The following is a 21,744-nucleotide window of genomic DNA, read 5'->3' as shown; positions in this document are numbered from 1 at the left end:
ACAGTGCCCGCCCCCAGGCCGAGTCCTGAGCCGAGCCGAGAGGCGAAAGGGGGCAGCCTGTGCCCCTAGGAGCAGGATTTAATGAGCCGAGCCTTTTAGGATGCTCCCTGCGGAGGCCGCTAGGCGGTGCCCGGGGCGCGGCGCACCCCGCTGGGCACACCTGTTGAAATGGAAATTGAAGATTCCCTTTAAATTAAATAAGATCACTCAAATAAATAGGTTCAGTTCAACTCCCGGCTATGACCGTTCCATAACCCCTGAGTGTTCTTGGCTTAGCATTTCAGGAACTAGCCATTCCTAGGTCACGTCGACCTGGAGAGTTGGCTTCCCTGCTTATTAATAACAAGTACCAAGCCTCAGGCAGATGGAACGTGACTGGGCCAGATGTGTACTGAACGAATAGCGCACGCGCCAAAACTTCTTGGCCTCAAGCCTTCTTTGTTTAGAACAGTATAAAAATCTGCGTCCTGTAAGCCCACGGAGCCTCACCCGCGGGAAAGACGCTTAGCCCGGGAAAACTCTTTACACAATTCAAGTTTGCGTGGGCTGTAACGGGGCTCCCAGCCATTGATTGACTTCAGAGGTTCCCTTGAATTGGTGATGTATTCTCTTCCTTTACCGATTATCTTGATTGGTACTGTTATTGATTATTCTCATCATTATATGCTTTTTATGTAAATCTAAGCTATCTGTGCCTTGTCTCTTCTGAATAAATTTCTATTTTCTATTTTTCTGGTGTGTTGAAGAGTGTCATTTATAGGAGTGGATCCGAACCTCATTAAGTCATATTAATACAAAATTGGCGTCACGAACAGGATCCGTTGTATAAATGCCTCTTTTTAAAAGAAATGTCGAGCCCCGGGCTCCGGTAGAGGTCCTAGCTTGGGAAGACCCCCGTTTTCCTCGCTAGCAAAAACATGGTCGCAATGTACAGGACCTAGTGAGGATTGGGGAAGCGGGGTGAGGAACGGAAGGCCCTCGCAATTGACTGCATGTTTATCTAATATTCCAATTGAAAAGGGGAAAGAAATGAGTGGGGTATGTAGACGAGGGTGGGCTCTCCTGACTGCATATAGGATAGTGTGTTTGGAATTAGACAAGAAAGAAGAAGAGAAGGCACAAATGGAAAAAGAAATGTCTGAATTGCAGGGTCGATTGTCTATGTTACAGTGCCAAAATTTTATATTGGGAGATCAAGCTAGGAATTATCAAAATGTAGCTGAGAAGGCTGCTGTCCGAGTGGCACAGTACAAATACAGGAACAGGAGAGGAAAAGTGAATAAAAGGAAAGTGCGTGCTGTAATCGCCGCAGCAAATATGAATCGGGACCCTGATACTTGGGACGGCGATATTTGGGATGAGGATGGCGGTAGGCGGGAGGAAGTGATAGAGAAAGACATTCCAGACGTTAAGGGTGGGGAAGTCCGGCCGATAGTTAGGCGCAGGGCCGAAAGGGAGGGAGCTAACCCACCTAGGGTGACTGAGATCATGGAAGATTATTCCCAAGGAGAAATCACTGATCTGCTCAGTAGGTTTACACAGCGATCGGGAGAGCCTGCGATCTCTTGGCTTGTAAGACTGAGTGATGGGGGAGCTGGAGGAGTGTGGCTAGACCCCAAAGACTGTCTAAAATTTTTGAGTTTAACCTCTAATCCCTTTGTGCGACAGGCAATACGTGACCATAGCCAGGTGTCATTAGGCCAAAATGATAATACATCCATTTTAGAGCTGGTAGCTCAAGGGTTTAGGACCCAATATCCTGATTCTTTCATGTGGCCGAATGCAGCCCGCCCATGGTATACCCTTAAGGATGGGATTCAAAGATTGAAAGAGGAGGTTATGAAAACTGCTGTTATAGTAGGAGAAGGCGATACATATTCTGATACTCCTGTGATTGCCGTACATCGGGCTCCCATTGTTAAAACCGCCCCTCCGGCGTATAAACATCTGATTTTGACTTTATTAGTAGCAGCCACAGGAGAGTCTTTAGGACAAGTAATTGACAAACTGTCCCAATTGGGAGACCTTGGAGAATTTAGGGACGTGGGAGAGACTGCTTCAAGGGACTGGGGAAAGCCCTGATCCAGTTCACGGAACAGGCTAAGCCGGAAGGAACTATTTCTAGCCCTCCTAAAAGCTGGAGTGAACAGGGAAGAGATAGATGGGATTCCCACTCCCGAATTAGCCCAGCTGTACAAGAAAAAAGTAAAAAACGCTGGTCAGGTTTCAGCTTTGAATGCCGTCACCCCCAGTGCCCCTCCCTCACTATACCCTTCATTGGACCATTTTAAAGGGGAATAGGAGAAAGGCCAAACCCTATGTGTCCATGCTTTACATACCGATTACCGGCCTCACGTCCCAATAACTATTTTTTGGAGGAACGGTTCAACGACCAAAGCAAATGCCCTAGTAGACACGGGGGCGGAGGCCACTTTGATCTATGGAAATCCCTCTAAATTTAAGAAAGGAATTCCCATAACCATATCAGGATTGGGAGGCAATGAAGTACAAGCAAAACAAGTTCGATTGGAAATGAAGGTAGGGAATTTTCCAAAAAAGGAATACACGGTAGTCATAGTTCCTATCCCGGAATACATCGTGGGGATAGACATTTTGAAGGGGATGACTCTACATTTACCTGATGGCCAGTACCAATTTGCTATCCGGACCCTACAAGTATATGTTACTGTAGGAAAATTGATGATACCTCCTGTTGTGGTTCCTACTCCATCTCAAATAGTAAACCTAAAACAATATAGAATTCCTGGAGGAACGGAGGAAATTAACAAAACTATACAGGAATATATACAGGTTGGGGTAGTGATTCCCACCACCACTGCATGGAATAACCCAGTTTGGCCAGTCAGAAAATCTGATGGCTCATGGAGAATGACGGTGGATTACAGGCAACTTAATAAATTTACTCCACCTTTACACGCTGCTGTACCAGATACAATATCCTTAATTGAAAACATACAAGCCTATCAAGGTTTCTGGTACGAGGTAATAGATCTAGCTAATGCTTTCTTCACTATACCCATAGATCCTAAGCAATGGGACCAGTTTGCATTTACATGGCAAGGTAGGCAATATACTTTCACACGACTCCCACAAGGCTATATACATAGCCCAACCATTTGCCACCGAATCGTAGCTGAACATTTAGATGAATTAAAATGGCCCGATGTGAAAATAACTCATTATATTGATGATATCCTAATACAGGCAGAGAATAAAGAAGTGGTGGAGAGAAGATTAACTCAACTAGTAAAACATATGAAGGAAAAGGGATGGGAAATTAATCCCGATAAAATTCAAGGTCCAGCTTAAAGTGTGAAATTTTTAGGAATAATTTGGAATAAGGGTCATAGGGAAATCCTCCCCAAAGCCAAGCAAAAAGTATTAGACTTTTCACCTCCTAGAGACAAAAGGGAAGCTCAAAAGTTCATCGGGTTGTTTGGTTTTTGGAGAAATCATATTCCTCATTTAGGTCAGATTTTAAAGCCATTATATAAAGTTACCCGGAAAAAGTATACATTTGAATGGGGAGAAGCAGAATCGAAAGCCTTTGAGGAAGCCAAAATAGCTATTCAAACTGCCCTGGATCTTTGGCCTGTACAGCCAGGGCCAATGGAACTGCAAGTTACAGTTTTGCATGGATATGCTGATTGGAGTTTATGGCAAAAACAACAAGGCAGGAATGTTCCTTTAGGATTTTGGTCGTGGAAACTGCCACCTGCTGGCCAAAATTACACTCCCTTTGAACAACAATTATTGGCCGCATATTGGGCATTGGTAGAAACAGAACACTTAACTTTAAATCATGAAGTTGTATTGAGGCCAGCCATACCCATTCTGGATTGGATAATGGGGACTCCTGCCTCACATAAAATAGGACATGCTCAAGAATCATCAGTTATTAAATGGAAGTGGTATTTGCAAAATAGAGTTAGGACAGGCAGGCCAGGTGTTTCCGCATTACATGAAAAGGTATTAGAATTACTGAAACATTCAAATGACGTCAACATACCAAAAACTTACGAACAATCGCTCGTTTCTTGGAATAGTGGGTATGATTTGCTATCCCCTGAGCAAAAGAATCATGCCTGGTTTACAGATGGGTCCGCCAAATATATAGGATCCAAAAGGTGTTGGAAGGCTGTAGCTTATAACCCCTCATGCAATACTATTCTGGAAAGCTCTGGTGAAGGTCGGAGCAGCCAATGGGCCGAATTGGTAGCTGTCTACCAAGTAATTCAAAAGGAACAAGGTGGTCAATGTTATATATATACTGATTCCTGGGCCGTCGCCAATGGCCTAGTAGTTTGGATGCCAATCTGGAAAAAACATGAATGGAAAATCAGAGACAAAGATGTATGGGGGAAGGAACTATGGGAACAAATATGGGAATGGTGTCAATGTACTAACGTATCTGTGTTTCATGTAGATGCCCATGTAAATCAAGATTCTGTGGAAGGTGAGTATAATGCTCGTGCTGATGAATTGTCCAAACTTCAAGGAAAGGCTCTAAAGGTTACCCCCAGGGAGGAAAACGATAAACAATTAGGAAAATGGGTCCATATCACCGCAGGACATCTTGGCCCTCTTGCATCTTACAGGTGGTCATTGGACAGAGGGATTAACATACCCCTAGATCTATTTAAGCAAATAGTACAAGATTGCATACAATGTCAATTATTCGCCTATCTGCCTGTGCTGAAAAGGATTACTGGAGAATTGGCTAGAGGGTTTTTACCTGCTCAAATTTGGCAGATAGACTATATTGGACCATTACCTGTTAGTCAAGGGTGTCAATATGCCTGCACCTGTGTGGATACCTACTCTGGGGTATTAATTGCTTGCCCCTATAAACGGGCTACCCAGAAAAATACTTGCAAAACTTTAGATATTATTTCCCTTTATTATGGGACTCCCTTACAAATACAGAGTGATAATGGCACACATTTCAAAGGTAAAAATATAGATGAGTATTGCAGATATAATAATATAGAATGGATTTATCATATACCATATTATCCCTAAGCCTCTGGTTTGATAGAAAGGATGAACGGACTATTAAAAGAAAAACTGAAAAAATTGAGTGAGAACCATGATTTAAAAAGATGGAAAGAAAATCTGTTTGAGGCCTTAAAGCAATTAAATAACAGGCCTCTGACTAAGGAGGGTGGGACTCCTCTTTCAAGAATGATGACTCCTAACTTACAGATAAGGAGAATTTCATCTCCTTTGACTATTCAATGGTGGACCTTACATGAGAATGCTAGACAGCCCTGGCGTGCCTCTTTAGGTTCCGCTGGGCATGATCTGTACGTAACTCATGATGTCCATATTCCTCCATTGGGCCAACAATTGTGCTCCACAGGAGTGGGAGTTAAGCACCCTAAAGGACACTATAGACAATTGTTCTCCAGATCTAGTTTAGCTCTAAAAAACCAAGATGTTTTGGGTGGGGTCATAGACAATGATTATAGGGGTGAAATTAAAGTTTGCTTACATAACTCTCATGAAAACGAACCTTTTGAATGCAAAACTGGTGAAAGAATTTGTCAACTAGTAATATTACCCTATTTAAATGGTTCATGGCAAAAAGTCAATGGATCTCCTGACTCCACCGAAAGAGGAGATCAGGGATTCGGGAGTTTTACTAATAGTGACATCTCCTGGATACCAGAAAAAGCAATTCCTGGTACTAAAGTTTGGATAAAGAAACATCAATTTGATAGACCAAGGCCAGCTGAGCTTATAGCACAAGGAAATACTAATACGGCCATAGTAGTATACCCTGGTGATGATAAGTGGTATCATGTCCCACTAACCCAAATGTTTTTGCGAAATTAAGTGTGTTACAGTGCTTGTCAGCTGTATTTTGATCCAAGCATGGACCCCAGGATCCCTTATATATTCACGCGGACCCCTCATTCGCCTGTGGTGGAGGAACAAGACAATCCCACGACAACAGGATGGGTATATTTGTCCGGCTAACGAGATATGTAATATAGCTAACTGGACGGCTAATGCTACTTTTTATAAAGCAGGGGCACCTATCTTTGCCATCCTAAAAGGGGACTATCCAGTGAATCTAACCATGACTACATTGATAAGTGTTAATTGCTGTATAACTACCTTGGACCTCACCACTCCTGAATCAAGATTTTCAATCCTCCGAAGACAGCTGGATTGAACATGTAATACCTGGAACATTCATAACTCCTCAAGAATCCTAGAACTGAATGTTACTGAGTATCATCATCGTCAATACTTGTTTTGCACTAATGCTACTATCATGGTTAATAGGACCTCATGGGTACAATATCTTTTATTGTTACCCACGCGCTCCCCTACTCCCCATAATCCTGGAATAGTTCGTGTTCCCAAATCATGTACTAATGCTTCTATCTCACAACATAAAATAGTGTTTCACTATAATGTGACTTTTCCCCCTTTAGCAAATTGTGTTAGGAAAAAAAGGGCCTGGTATGATACGTTGCTTGGTGGTGCGGGAACTGGTTTGGGTGTAGTGAATTCTATAGACCTTGAGGCCTTGGCCAGCAGATTGCGCAGTGCTGGACAAGATGTTTCTCAAGCTTTGACCGTAAATGCCCAATGGTTACCCACAACGATCCTGCCACACCAAAATACATTAAGGTACCAAGGCCAATTTTTACAAGTCTTTAATGATAGCACCCTTGTTAATTTAGACCTCATGAAAAATATTAGTACGTTATTTAATTGGACCAAATGTTCCTTGCAAAATCTATACGCCCTTATACAAAAGGAAAATGCCCAAAGATTACTATAAGAAGGTGACACACAAATGTGGAACAATATACTTGATTTGTCGAATGTATGGAAAAAACAAAGACCTGAGAATGCTGAATGCACTCCGTATTGGTGCACTGGGACCATTGTACTTTACCAAGTTAAAACCTGGACTGTCATGTGTCAATTTCATGTAATACCTTTTGTCTTACACAAATATTTCGCTTTACCTCATATCTATGGAAACTATATAGATTGGTATAATATAACTCATACTTTATCTGATTGTGCTGTAACTAGTGGAGGGATTGTTTGTGGGATGATGACTCAGCAGATGGAACCCTGCCTTCTCTCACATTCATCCAATTTGTGCGATCTGACTTTATATCCAGTGGATAACTTTTCTATGATATATGAAGTATCTACTCAACATGTTTGTATAGCCTCCAATAACCATGCTGATCTTCTATCTGTAGATGTTACTGCTGTTCCATTTTCCGGTTGTTTATCCAATGTGTCCTTCCTACGTTGGCAAGGAAATGACTTTTACTTCTCACCAGACATTGACATAGTTACGAATTTTGCTTGGGTACCCCAACCTTTGCCTCTACCCCATGTGTCTCTATCTTTACATCCCCTTATAAATATCTTGAATCAGTCGGCTAAACTCAAAAAGTTATTAGAGTCCAACCAACGCGCGTTAAATGAACATCGAATACGGACTCTTTATAACTGCAGGGAGATTAGTCGAAGCTTCTCATTTAGTGATCTCAGATACTAATCATCATTGGTATGATTTTCTTTTTAAATCTACTGCTACTATATATTTTAATTCCTTGGCTATTCCCATATTATTACTTGCTTTGTTCTTTTCATGTCTTTGTATATGCAATTGTTATATGTATATCAAAATACGTACTATATATGCTCACATTACACCTTTGCCCCTCACCTATTATTCTCATGATCTTAAGGCCAAATGAAATGGAAATTGAAGATTCCCTTTAAATTAAATAAGATCACTCAAATAAATAGGTTCAGTTCAACTCCCGGCTATGACCGTTCCATAACCCCTGAGTGTTCTTGGCTTAGCATTTCAGGAACTAGCCATTCCTAGGTCACGTCGACCTGGAGAGTTGGCTTCCCTGCTTATTAATAACAAGTACCAAGCCTCAGGCAGATGGAACGTGACTGGGCCAGATGTGTACTGAACGAATAGCGCACGCGCCAAAACTTCTTGGCCTCAAGCCTTCTTTGTTTAGAACAGTATAAAAATCTGCGTCCTGTAAGCCCACGGAGCCTCACCCGCGGGAAAGACGCTTAGCCCGGGAAAACTCTTTACACAATTCAAGTTTGCGTGGGCTGTAACGGGGCTCCCAGCCATTGATTGACTTCAGAGGTTCCCTTGAATTGGTGATGTATTCTCTTCCTTTACCGATTATCTTGATTGGTACTGTTATTGATTATTCTCATCATTATATGCTTTTTATGTAAATCTAAGCTATCTGTGCCTTGTCTCTTCTGAATAAATTTCTATTTTCTATTTTTCTGGTGTGTTGAAGAGTGTCATTTATAGGAGTGGATCCGAACCTCATTAAGTCATATTAATACAAAATTGGCGTCACGAACAGGATCCGTTGTATAAATGCCTCTTTTTAAAAGAAATGTCGAGCCCCGGGCTCCGGTAGAGGTCCTAGCTTGGGAAGACCCCCGTTTTCCTCGCTAGCAAAAACATGGTCGCAATGTACAGGACCTAGTGAGGATTGGGGAAGCGGGGTGAGGAACGGAAGGCCCTCGCAATTGACTGCATGTTTATCTAATATTCCAATTGAAAAGGGGAAAGAAATGAGTGGGGTATGTAGACGAGGGTGGGCTCTCCTGACTGCATATAGGATAGTGTGTTTGGAATTAGACAAGAAAGAAGAAGAGAAGGCACAAATGGAAAAAGAAATGTCTGAATTGCAGGGTCGATTGTCTATGTTACAGTGCCAAAATTTTATATTGGGAGATCAAGCTAGGAATTATCAAAATGTAGCTGAGAAGGCTGCTGTCCGAGTGGCACAGTACAAATACAGGAACAGGAGAGGAAAAGTGAATAAAAGGAAAGTGCGTGCTGTAATCGCCGCAGCAAATATGAATCGGGACCCTGATACTTGGGACGGCGATATTTGGGATGAGGATGGCGGTAGGCGGGAGGAAGTGATAGAGAAAGACATTCCAGACGTTAAGGGTGGGGAAGTCCGGCCGATAGTTAGGCGCAGGGCCGAAAGGGAGGGAGCTAACCCACCTAGGGTGACTGAGATCATGGAAGATTATTCCCAAGGAGAAATCACTGATCTGCTCAGTAGGTTTACACAGCGATCGGGAGAGCCTGCGATCTCTTGGCTTGTAAGACTGAGTGATGGGGGAGCTGGAGGAGTGTGGCTAGACCCCAAAGACTGTCTAAAATTTTTGAGTTTAACCTCTAATCCCTTTGTGCGACAGGCAATACGTGACCATAGCCAGGTGTCATTAGGCCAAAATGATAATACATCCATTTTAGAGCTGGTAGCTCAAGGGTTTAGGACCCAATATCCTGATTCTTTCATGTGGCCGAATGCAGCCCGCCCATGGTATACCCTTAAGGATGGGATTCAAAGATTGAAAGAGGAGGTTATGAAAACTGCTGTTATAGTAGGAGAAGGCGATACATATTCTGATACTCCTGTGATTGCCGTACATCGGGCTCCCATTGTTAAAACCGCCCCTCCGGCGTATAAACATCTGATTTTGACTTTATTAGTAGCAGCCACAGGAGAGTCTTTAGGACAAGTAATTGACAAACTGTCCCAATTGGGAGACCTTGGAGAATTTAGGGACGTGGGAGAGACTGCTTCAAGGGACTGGGGAAAGCCCTGATCCAGTTCACGGAACAGGCTAAGCCGGAAGGAACTATTTCTAGCCCTCCTAAAAGCTGGAGTGAACAGGGAAGAGATAGATGGGATTCCCACTCCCGAATTAGCCCAGCTGTACAAGAAAAAAGTAAAAAACGCTGGTCAGGTTTCAGCTTTGAATGCCGTCACCCCCAGTGCCCCTCCCTCACTATACCCTTCATTGGACCATTTTAAAGGGGAATAGGAGAAAGGCCAAACCCTATGTGTCCATGCTTTACATACCGATTACCGGCCTCACGTCCCAATAACTATTTTTTGGAGGAACGGTTCAACGACCAAAGCAAATGCCCTAGTAGACACGGGGGCGGAGGCCACTTTGATCTATGGAAATCCCTCTAAATTTAAGAAAGGAATTCCCATAACCATATCAGGATTGGGAGGCAATGAAGTACAAGCAAAACAAGTTCGATTGGAAATGAAGGTAGGGAATTTTCCAAAAAAGGAATACACGGTAGTCATAGTTCCTATCCCGGAATACATCGTGGGGATAGACATTTTGAAGGGGATGACTCTACATTTACCTGATGGCCAGTACCAATTTGCTATCCGGACCCTACAAGTATATGTTACTGTAGGAAAATTGATGATACCTCCTGTTGTGGTTCCTACTCCATCTCAAATAGTAAACCTAAAACAATATAGAATTCCTGGAGGAACGGAGGAAATTAACAAAACTATACAGGAATATATACAGGTTGGGGTAGTGATTCCCACCACCACTGCATGGAATAACCCAGTTTGGCCAGTCAGAAAATCTGATGGCTCATGGAGAATGACGGTGGATTACAGGCAACTTAATAAATTTACTCCACCTTTACACGCTGCTGTACCAGATACAATATCCTTAATTGAAAACATACAAGCCTATCAAGGTTTCTGGTACGAGGTAATAGATCTAGCTAATGCTTTCTTCACTATACCCATAGATCCTAAGCAATGGGACCAGTTTGCATTTACATGGCAAGGTAGGCAATATACTTTCACACGACTCCCACAAGGCTATATACATAGCCCAACCATTTGCCACCGAATCGTAGCTGAACATTTAGATGAATTAAAATGGCCCGATGTGAAAATAACTCATTATATTGATGATATCCTAATACAGGCAGAGAATAAAGAAGTGGTGGAGAGAAGATTAACTCAACTAGTAAAACATATGAAGGAAAAGGGATGGGAAATTAATCCCGATAAAATTCAAGGTCCAGCTTAAAGTGTGAAATTTTTAGGAATAATTTGGAATAAGGGTCATAGGGAAATCCTCCCCAAAGCCAAGCAAAAAGTATTAGACTTTTCACCTCCTAGAGACAAAAGGGAAGCTCAAAAGTTCATCGGGTTGTTTGGTTTTTGGAGAAATCATATTCCTCATTTAGGTCAGATTTTAAAGCCATTATATAAAGTTACCCGGAAAAAGTATACATTTGAATGGGGAGAAGCAGAATCGAAAGCCTTTGAGGAAGCCAAAATAGCTATTCAAACTGCCCTGGATCTTTGGCCTGTACAGCCAGGGCCAATGGAACTGCAAGTTACAGTTTTGCATGGATATGCTGATTGGAGTTTATGGCAAAAACAACAAGGCAGGAATGTTCCTTTAGGATTTTGGTCGTGGAAACTGCCACCTGCTGGCCAAAATTACACTCCCTTTGAACAACAATTATTGGCCGCATATTGGGCATTGGTAGAAACAGAACACTTAACTTTAAATCATGAAGTTGTATTGAGGCCAGCCATACCCATTCTGGATTGGATAATGGGGACTCCTGCCTCACATAAAATAGGACATGCTCAAGAATCATCAGTTATTAAATGGAAGTGGTATTTGCAAAATAGAGTTAGGACAGGCAGGCCAGGTGTTTCCGCATTACATGAAAAGGTATTAGAATTACTGAAACATTCAAATGACGTCAACATACCAAAAACTTACGAACAATCGCTCGTTTCTTGGAATAGTGGGTATGATTTGCTATCCCCTGAGCAAAAGAATCATGCCTGGTTTACAGATGGGTCCGCCAAATATATAGGATCCAAAAGGTGTTGGAAGGCTGTAGCTTATAACCCCTCATGCAATACTATTCTGGAAAGCTCTGGTGAAGGTCGGAGCAGCCAATGGGCCGAATTGGTAGCTGTCTACCAAGTAATTCAAAAGGAACAAGGTGGTCAATGTTATATATATACTGATTCCTGGGCCGTCGCCAATGGCCTAGTAGTTTGGATGCCAATCTGGAAAAAACATGAATGGAAAATCAGAGACAAAGATGTATGGGGGAAGGAACTATGGGAACAAATATGGGAATGGTGTCAATGTACTAACGTATCTGTGTTTCATGTAGATGCCCATGTAAATCAAGATTCTGTGGAAGGTGAGTATAATGCTCGTGCTGATGAATTGTCCAAACTTCAAGGAAAGGCTCTAAAGGTTACCCCCAGGGAGGAAAACGATAAACAATTAGGAAAATGGGTCCATATCACCGCAGGACATCTTGGCCCTCTTGCATCTTACAGGTGGTCATTGGACAGAGGGATTAACATACCCCTAGATCTATTTAAGCAAATAGTACAAGATTGCATACAATGTCAATTATTCGCCTATCTGCCTGTGCTGAAAAGGATTACTGGAGAATTGGCTAGAGGGTTTTTACCTGCTCAAATTTGGCAGATAGACTATATTGGACCATTACCTGTTAGTCAAGGGTGTCAATATGCCTGCACCTGTGTGGATACCTACTCTGGGGTATTAATTGCTTGCCCCTATAAACGGGCTACCCAGAAAAATACTTGCAAAACTTTAGATATTATTTCCCTTTATTATGGGACTCCCTTACAAATACAGAGTGATAATGGCACACATTTCAAAGGTAAAAATATAGATGAGTATTGCAGATATAATAATATAGAATGGATTTATCATATACCATATTATCCCTAAGCCTCTGGTTTGATAGAAAGGATGAACGGACTATTAAAAGAAAAACTGAAAAAATTGAGTGAGAACCATGATTTAAAAAGATGGAAAGAAAATCTGTTTGAGGCCTTAAAGCAATTAAATAACAGGCCTCTGACTAAGGAGGGTGGGACTCCTCTTTCAAGAATGATGACTCCTAACTTACAGATAAGGAGAATTTCATCTCCTTTGACTATTCAATGGTGGACCTTACATGAGAATGCTAGACAGCCCTGGCGTGCCTCTTTAGGTTCCGCTGGGCATGATCTGTACGTAACTCATGATGTCCATATTCCTCCATTGGGCCAACAATTGTGCTCCACAGGAGTGGGAGTTAAGCACCCTAAAGGACACTATAGACAATTGTTCTCCAGATCTAGTTTAGCTCTAAAAAACCAAGATGTTTTGGGTGGGGTCATAGACAATGATTATAGGGGTGAAATTAAAGTTTGCTTACATAACTCTCATGAAAACGAACCTTTTGAATGCAAAACTGGTGAAAGAATTTGTCAACTAGTAATATTACCCTATTTAAATGGTTCATGGCAAAAAGTCAATGGATCTCCTGACTCCACCGAAAGAGGAGATCAGGGATTCGGGAGTTTTACTAATAGTGACATCTCCTGGATACCAGAAAAAGCAATTCCTGGTACTAAAGTTTGGATAAAGAAACATCAATTTGATAGACCAAGGCCAGCTGAGCTTATAGCACAAGGAAATACTAATACGGCCATAGTAGTATACCCTGGTGATGATAAGTGGTATCATGTCCCACTAACCCAAATGTTTTTGCGAAATTAAGTGTGTTACAGTGCTTGTCAGCTGTATTTTGATCCAAGCATGGACCCCAGGATCCCTTATATATTCACGCGGACCCCTCATTCGCCTGTGGTGGAGGAACAAGACAATCCCACGACAACAGGATGGGTATATTTGTCCGGCTAACGAGATATGTAATATAGCTAACTGGACGGCTAATGCTACTTTTTATAAAGCAGGGGCACCTATCTTTGCCATCCTAAAAGGGGACTATCCAGTGAATCTAACCATGACTACATTGATAAGTGTTAATTGCTGTATAACTACCTTGGACCTCACCACTCCTGAATCAAGATTTTCAATCCTCCGAAGACAGCTGGATTGAACATGTAATACCTGGAACATTCATAACTCCTCAAGAATCCTAGAACTGAATGTTACTGAGTATCATCATCGTCAATACTTGTTTTGCACTAATGCTACTATCATGGTTAATAGGACCTCATGGGTACAATATCTTTTATTGTTACCCACGCGCTCCCCTACTCCCCATAATCCTGGAATAGTTCGTGTTCCCAAATCATGTACTAATGCTTCTATCTCACAACATAAAATAGTGTTTCACTATAATGTGACTTTTCCCCCTTTAGCAAATTGTGTTAGGAAAAAAAGGGCCTGGTATGATACGTTGCTTGGTGGTGCGGGAACTGGTTTGGGTGTAGTGAATTCTATAGACCTTGAGGCCTTGGCCAGCAGATTGCGCAGTGCTGGACAAGATGTTTCTCAAGCTTTGACCGTAAATGCCCAATGGTTACCCACAACGATCCTGCCACACCAAAATACATTAAGGTACCAAGGCCAATTTTTACAAGTCTTTAATGATAGCACCCTTGTTAATTTAGACCTCATGAAAAATATTAGTACGTTATTTAATTGGACCAAATGTTCCTTGCAAAATCTATACGCCCTTATACAAAAGGAAAATGCCCAAAGATTACTATAAGAAGGTGACACACAAATGTGGAACAATATACTTGATTTGTCGAATGTATGGAAAAAACAAAGACCTGAGAATGCTGAATGCACTCCGTATTGGTGCACTGGGACCATTGTACTTTACCAAGTTAAAACCTGGACTGTCATGTGTCAATTTCATGTAATACCTTTTGTCTTACACAAATATTTCGCTTTACCTCATATCTATGGAAACTATATAGATTGGTATAATATAACTCATACTTTATCTGATTGTGCTGTAACTAGTGGAGGGATTGTTTGTGGGATGATGACTCAGCAGATGGAACCCTGCCTTCTCTCACATTCATCCAATTTGTGCGATCTGACTTTATATCCAGTGGATAACTTTTCTATGATATATGAAGTATCTACTCAACATGTTTGTATAGCCTCCAATAACCATGCTGATCTTCTATCTGTAGATGTTACTGCTGTTCCATTTTCCGGTTGTTTATCCAATGTGTCCTTCCTACGTTGGCAAGGAAATGACTTTTACTTCTCACCAGACATTGACATAGTTACGAATTTTGCTTGGGTACCCCAACCTTTGCCTCTACCCCATGTGTCTCTATCTTTACATCCCCTTATAAATATCTTGAATCAGTCGGCTAAACTCAAAAAGTTATTAGAGTCCAACCAACGCGCGTTAAATGAACATCGAATACGGACTCTTTATAACTGCAGGGAGATTAGTCGAAGCTTCTCATTTAGTGATCTCAGATACTAATCATCATTGGTATGATTTTCTTTTTAAATCTACTGCTACTATATATTTTAATTCCTTGGCTATTCCCATATTATTACTTGCTTTGTTCTTTTCATGTCTTTGTATATGCAATTGTTATATGTATATCAAAATACGTACTATATATGCTCACATTACACCTTTGCCCCTCACCTATTATTCTCATGATCTTAAGGCCAAATGAAATGGAAATTGAAGATTCCCTTTAAATTAAATAAGATCACTCAAATAAATAGGTTCAGTTCAACTCCCGGCTATGACCGTTCCATAACCCCTGAGTGTCCCTGGCTTAGCATTCCAGGAACTAGCCATTCCTAGGTCACGTCGACCCGGAGGGTTGGCTTCCCTCCTTGCGAAACGTGATGTTATTAATAACAAGTACCAAGCCTCAGGCAGATGGAACGTGACCGGGCCAGATGTGTATTGAACGAATAGCGCACGTGCCCAAAACTTCTTGCCCCCAAGCCTTCTTTGTTTAGAACAGTATAAAAATCTGCGTCCTGTAAGCCCGCGGAGCCTCACCCGCGGGAAAGACGCTTCACCCGGGAAAACTCTTTACACAATTCAAGTTTGCGTGGGCTGTAACGGGGCTCCCAGCCATTGATTGACTTCGGAGGTTCCCTTGAATTGGTGATGTATTCTCTTCCTTTACCGATTATCTTGATTGGTACTGTGTTATTGATTATTCTCATCATTATATGCTTTTTATGTAAATCTAAGCTATCTGTGCCTTGCCTCTTCTGAATAAATTTCTATTTTCTATTTTTCTGGTGTGTTGAAGAGTGTCATTTATAGGAGTGGATCCGAACCTCATTAAGTCATATTAATACACCTGTGCTGCCCTAGTTTTCTCATCTGTAAAATGGGCGTAGTAACAGCACTGACGAATGAGCTTCTTGCACAGCCCGTGGAGCACTGTGTCAATTATAAGTATTATTCATTATCCCAGGCAATGCAGACACAAGGATAAAGGGGCGGGGTGGGGGGATGAAAGGGTGGCCTCCGGAAAGCGCTGGTGGGCCCCAGTCTTCGTTAGGGGCAGGTGAACTGAGCGTGCGCAGAAAAGCCCCAAGAATGGGCACTTAGAAAGGGGGTGCAAGGGGAGCCGAGGGGCCAAGGGCCTGGCCTGGGTCAGGAGCCCTGTGAGTGTGTGTGTGTGTGTGTGTGTGTGGGAAGGCAGCAGCACTGCCGAAGCTAGGGGAGGGTCAGCGCTGGCCATTGGGTTAGGAGGCTGGTTCCCTGTCTGGGTCATCAAGAGGTGGAGCTGTCTAAGAGACTAGATGAAGCGTTCAGCAGGCACGTGGGGAAGAGATCAGGCATGGACATTGTAATTTTGGGAATCATCTGCATAGGAATGAAGTGTTAAAAAAACTTAGAATGTTGAAAACTAAAATTAATTTAAAAGTGTTGGAAAAAACCCAAAACTTATTAAACTGATTAATTTTTTTTAACGTTTGCCTAAATTCCCCCCTCTATTCTACCCTTCCTCATGCCTAATAACAGAATCTCTTAAAAAGTTAACAGGAAAAAAATTCAGCAAACCAATTGCTACACACACACACACACAAAATTGACATTCTATGCACTGTTCCACATACGTAGACTTCTCCCCCTCTGCAAAGGAGTGGGCATCTCATAGGAAAGACATGATCATTTAACCCATGAGATATGATAGTGTCACAAAAAAAGAGGTCAAGATACCAAGGGATCAAAGGAGATATTTGTAACAGTGTCTGCCATATAGCAGGCCCTACTATATAATTATACTAGCTGTGATTAGGGTATAGGGACGTGGAATGGAGAACAAGGACTGGTCAAACTAGAGGAGAGGTTATCAGGAAAGCAAAGGAAGGAGAGAATATCTGGGAGGAGGGAGTGGTTGTGTCAAAGTTTGAAGAGAGATTAAGAATTCATTGAACAGTTGTGCTAGGTGCTGGAGATACAGAGACCACCAAGATGTGGACTGAGAAAAGGCCACCAGATTTGGAAATGATGAAATCTTAACTTGGAGAGGCTTCAGATCAGTGATGGCGTCAGAAGCTGGATCGCTAGGAACTAAGAAGTGTGTGGAACGTAGAGGTAATGAGTGTAGGCTTTTACCGAGTTTAGCTGTCAGACAGACTAAAAGAGGGATGATAGGGTCAAGTGAGAGCTTTTTTTTTTTTTATTTTTTTAAATAATGAAGCAGACCTGAGAATGTAGCCAGCTGGGGAAGAAGCCTGGGAATAAGGAGACAGACCACCCCTTTCCCAGGGCCTGAAGCAGAGAAGAGAATGGGGTAGTTCTGAAGAGGAAAATGGAGAGGACAGAAAGGAGGAGGGAGCAGACAGTTGAATGGAATTCTAGAACATTGGAAGAATGTTATTACCTGAGTAAGGAGAGCCCTATTGAGATCACTTGAGAGTAGAGCCAGGGCCTCCCGTGAGGCTCAGAAGTGCTACTTGGTTTTTGGCCAAGTGCTCCCCCATCTCTGGGCCTGTTTCTTTGGCTGCAAGACAAGAGGCATTAAACTATGGAACTTCTAAGGCCCCTTTCAGCTCTGAACCATATTAGCTCACAAAATCCTCACTTTCAGATGGGGGTAGAGACCCAGTGATCTGTCCTAATTCCTAATTCCACCAGTAAAGGAAGGCCCAATTTTTAACCATCCAGTTATATAATCCTTGGGAAGCACTGAGGAAAAACATTCCGTTTGGAGTCAGATGATCTTGAAGGAAATCCTGTTACTTTGGGCAGGACCCCAAGGTGCCTTATAGCTCTTTGCCTTAATGCGCTGAAGGAAATGGCAAAACACTCTAGGATCTTTGCCAAGAAAGCCCCACAGGTACGGTCCAGGGGGGTCACAAAGAGTTGGACATGACTGAAACCAAGCTGGTGATTCTAGTGGACTGGAAGGCCAGTGAGTCAACAGTGAAATGGTAGTCAAAAAGCTGGCTTGCCCTGAGGCTGTATTCACCGGCCCTTTGGGCTCATCAGCCCCCATCTGGAGCTTCAAACAATTGGTATTTCTGAGCCTCTCAAGCTCTGGCACTCAATATAGCCCCACTTTGGAACAGGCCCAGTTCTGGGCATTTTAAGCCATTGACAAGCAGGAGGGCATGTAGTGAGGGGACTGGGGGATCACACTCTCCGAGAATCACTGGAAGGAACCGAGCGAGGCCTTATAGCCTGGAGACTCAGGGGAGCCCTCAGAGTTGTCATGAGGGAGAGGTTGTAATGACCGACCACTTTTCCCACTGCAGTCAGATGAACCGGAGCAGAACTGTCAAATACACAGCTAGAATGCTCATAAATTGTGGCCCAGAACCAGATCAGAGCGGGAGTAATGGAAAAGAAATCTCCATGAGTGGCTAAGTCAGCGTAAGACCCACAGGGATCCTCTTCTGCTGGATCTGGACAGCACTGAAGCAGCCAAGCTGCAGACTCCCATTCCCATTCTCTCTCAGGGAGTCTCCTGTTTCCACAGGTCCAAGCTTGCCCCAGGGGATCTTCTGCTTCTGCTTTCCTCAGGACAATCATTACAAGGCTGTGCTCCTAGAACACACTTGCAGAGGCAGCTTAGCCTAGGGACAGGCAAGCTGGAGGGCCTCCCATGGGGATCCCAGATACTGGCTGGGGAGGCCCAGGAGGGAAAGATGGTGAGGAAGGGCTCTGTCATGGTCCTGGAGGGGAGGGAGAAGAAGGTAGCCACCCATTTTTCAGGGCTTATTTCTCTGGGGGGAAATCCAATTACTTGGTCCCTCCATGTCTTCACACCAAATGGCAAAGTCAATTTACTGGAGGCCATTTCTCCCTCTGCAAAGTGGGCATGCAATTTGCACTGTCTCCCTTCGCAGGAGGCGCCTTCTTTGCTGGGATGTTCAAAGGGAAGTGTGGAAGAGTGCAAACAAGAAAGCCAGAAGGAGAAGCGAGAGGTCAGTCCGTGGTCCGGCCCAGGCCCCACCCTTCTTGTGGTGCCCACACGCAGCTTGGACCGACTGGCTGCAGATTTAGCCTGGATCCAACACGATTCCTCTCCCATCTGCATCACCCACAGCCTATCTCCCTCCCATCTCAAGCACATTCAGAACAAAACTCATCCACTCCCCTCCTTGAGCCTGTGCCCTCCTGCTGAGGGCACGACCAGCAGCTCCCTGTTCACATCACTACCACCCTCGTCCTGGTCCTCCTCACCCTTCACCTGGACTGTTATCAGGCCCGTCCCCGCCCTTCTTTTTTCCACTCTCATCCACCCATTTCCCATCCCTAGCCACCAAACAGTAGCCTTGCCTCCCTGGGCCCCGTCCTACTGCCTCTCGTTGGCTTGGTCCTGAGAGCTGTCCACACAATGGTCAGGCCCATCTGGCCCTCTGTCTGCCTCCCCCTCACCAGCCCTGGCCTTGGGCTGGCTCCAAGTCCTTAGTCTAACACAGTGCTTGGCCTACGGGCATTGCCAATAGTACCCAACTAGGGTACACACAGAAGGCACTTGACAGGATTTGGGGGCTGCACAAAGGCTTTCCAGGGTGAACTGTGCGGGATGTGGGCTTGGATGCCACCTCTGACCCTTGCCAAGTTGTGACCCTGGGGGGCAGTCACTTCCCTGAGGCTGTTGTTTCCTCTTCTGAAAAGTGGGATTAATCTGTACAGCTCTTACCTCCCCAGGTCCTTTTGGGGGGTCGGGGCCCCAGGGCTCCCGTGTCTCAGTCTCGCTCACCCCAGCTTGTGTCCTGTCCACACCAGTCTCCTTGCCTTGCTCACTGCCCCCTCCCCCAAGGGCAGGTCCCACACCTTCTGAGTCCTCATCCCTCTGTGGTCTGCTTGGAGCTTGGATAGCTGGGAAGGGTCTCTGGATTGCTATGGTCCTCTCTGTTTGTGCTACAGGACTAGACTTGACCTGGGGCCAGTCACACACCCTCCCTAGGCCCACTTCTCTCCTCTCACTCTGAGCACTTCGTCTTCCACAGAGGCCTGGCATGTTAGGAGATTGAATACTTGGTTGATCTGGGGTGTAGGAGAAGCAAACAAGGAAGGTGCTCCAAGGGAAACAGGCTGGGGGAACCACAGCCACACTGATGCCCAGAGTGTGGAGTGGGACCCTGGGTCTGGGCCTTTGCTGCTCGCTCCCCCTCCCTCCCCAAGAGACCACCACACGTCTAGAATAAAAGTTTTAAAGTTCAATAGTCACTCTCTCCAAATACAAAAAGCAGTTACAATTCAACTCAACACAGAAGCGTGTGTGCAAAGTTACAGGAACTTAGACATTGTATAAAAAGTTAGGTTAAAGATGATTTCGTGGTTTCATTTCCCAAGTGGATGCGTGCTCTTCCTCAGTCACCTGAACTCAGCAAAGAAATTGTTACCTTGATGAAATATTAACAGCCGTCCCACAGTAAAAACTGACATAAATTCTAAAAATTAAAAAACAGCATAATTACCATAAAACATCTGGCTTGCCTCTTCCTCCCTCCATCTTTTTTCTTTTTTTTTTTTTTTTTTGTTTTTTTCTGCAAAGTCTCAGACAATAAAACATCTCCAGCAGGGGGTGGTTTCAAGAAGGCCTGGAAAGCTGAGGGGGAGCAGGAGAAATCAGGGGAGGCAGCTGTGGCCACCCCGGGCTCTCCTCCGGCCCTGCAGCTACTGAGTGCTTTCCACTGGAGGCCCCAGAGGCCTCTGAGTGGGAAAGGAACAGGGGCCAGCAGCACAGGGCCAGTGTTTCAAAAAGAAAAAAAAAGAATAAAAAGCAAAGGGGGTTCTTTCTTTTTTTGCTGCATTGTGGAACTGGAAAAAGAGTGGGAGAGGATGGAGGAATCACGCGCCTTCTCAATGGGAGGATGGGCAAGAAAGGCAGGAGCTGAGGACGGACGACAGACAGACGGATGGACGGACACGGCCAGGCAAGGCGGCAGCTCCCCTTCGGCCCAGGCCGGAGGGTGTGGTCTCTGCCTCTGGGGCAGCCCCAGCTACTGTGTACTCGAGCCCCCCTGTGTGTTCCCCGAATAGCTCCCGTAGTCATAGTTGCCATAGTACGGTGGCCACTGGCCCTGGTAGTATTGGTTCCATTGCTGGGCATACTGGAGGCAGGGGATGAAAGAGAGAACACGAGGCTTTAGCATGTGGTGCAGGGCAGCCCGGCTGCAGGTGCTTAGAGGCCAGGACGCCTGGCCACAAAGCAACCTGGGTTTCATTTGTTCGTTCACACTCACACATGGTCAACATTCAAAAGGCCCACAGCTGGTTGGGCTACTGCCTCCTGCCCTTCTGTGTCAGAAAAGGATGGGGACGGCAGTGCAGGGAGGTTACAGAGAGAAGCACCAGGCTATGAGCTCCTGTGGCCAGCGCTCTGCCCATGCACACACACTCTCTCTGAGCTCCCATGGCCAGCGCTCTGCTCCATGCACACACATTCTGAGCTTCCGTGGCCAGTGTTCTGTCCCATGCATGCACACTCTGAGCTCCCGTGGCCAGCGCCCTGCCCCATGCACGCACACTCTCTCTGAGCTCCCGTGGCCAGCGCCCTGCCCATGCACGCACACTCTCTCTCCCCCACCCTCCCCCCTTTCCCAGGGCCTACCTGCTGATACTGGCTG

At 44.3% G+C, this 21,744-nt stretch overlaps 1 long non-coding RNA gene across 2 annotated transcripts; it reads left to right on the top strand.

The window, feature by feature from the left end:
• Window positions 1-434: 434 nt before the first annotated feature.
• On the top strand, window positions 435-15,942 carry LOC138153917 (uncharacterized). 2 transcript variants are annotated; one of them, XR_011166499.1, is made up of 5 exons: window positions 435-597; window positions 4,448-4,619; window positions 5,861-8,193; window positions 12,044-12,215; window positions 13,457-15,942. It is a non-coding gene; the product is annotated as an uncharacterized lncRNA (long non-coding RNA). The 2 variants fall into 2 exon arrangements; XR_011166498.1 differs by having other exon boundaries at window positions 441-597; window positions 4,448-4,477; window positions 12,044-12,073.
• Window positions 15,943-21,744: the final 5,802 nt, after the last annotated feature.

This window comes from Petaurus breviceps, unplaced genomic scaffold, assembly GCF_028583685.1.
Source record: "Petaurus breviceps papuanus isolate PSGF00001 unplaced genomic scaffold, PetGlider_PUasm1.0 91041, whole genome shotgun sequence".
NCBI classification, from domain to species: domain Eukaryota; kingdom Metazoa; phylum Chordata; class Mammalia; order Diprotodontia; family Petauridae; genus Petaurus; species Petaurus breviceps.
The sequence above is the reverse complement of the archived record's forward strand: the minus strand, read 5'-3'. Positions and strand labels throughout refer to the sequence as shown.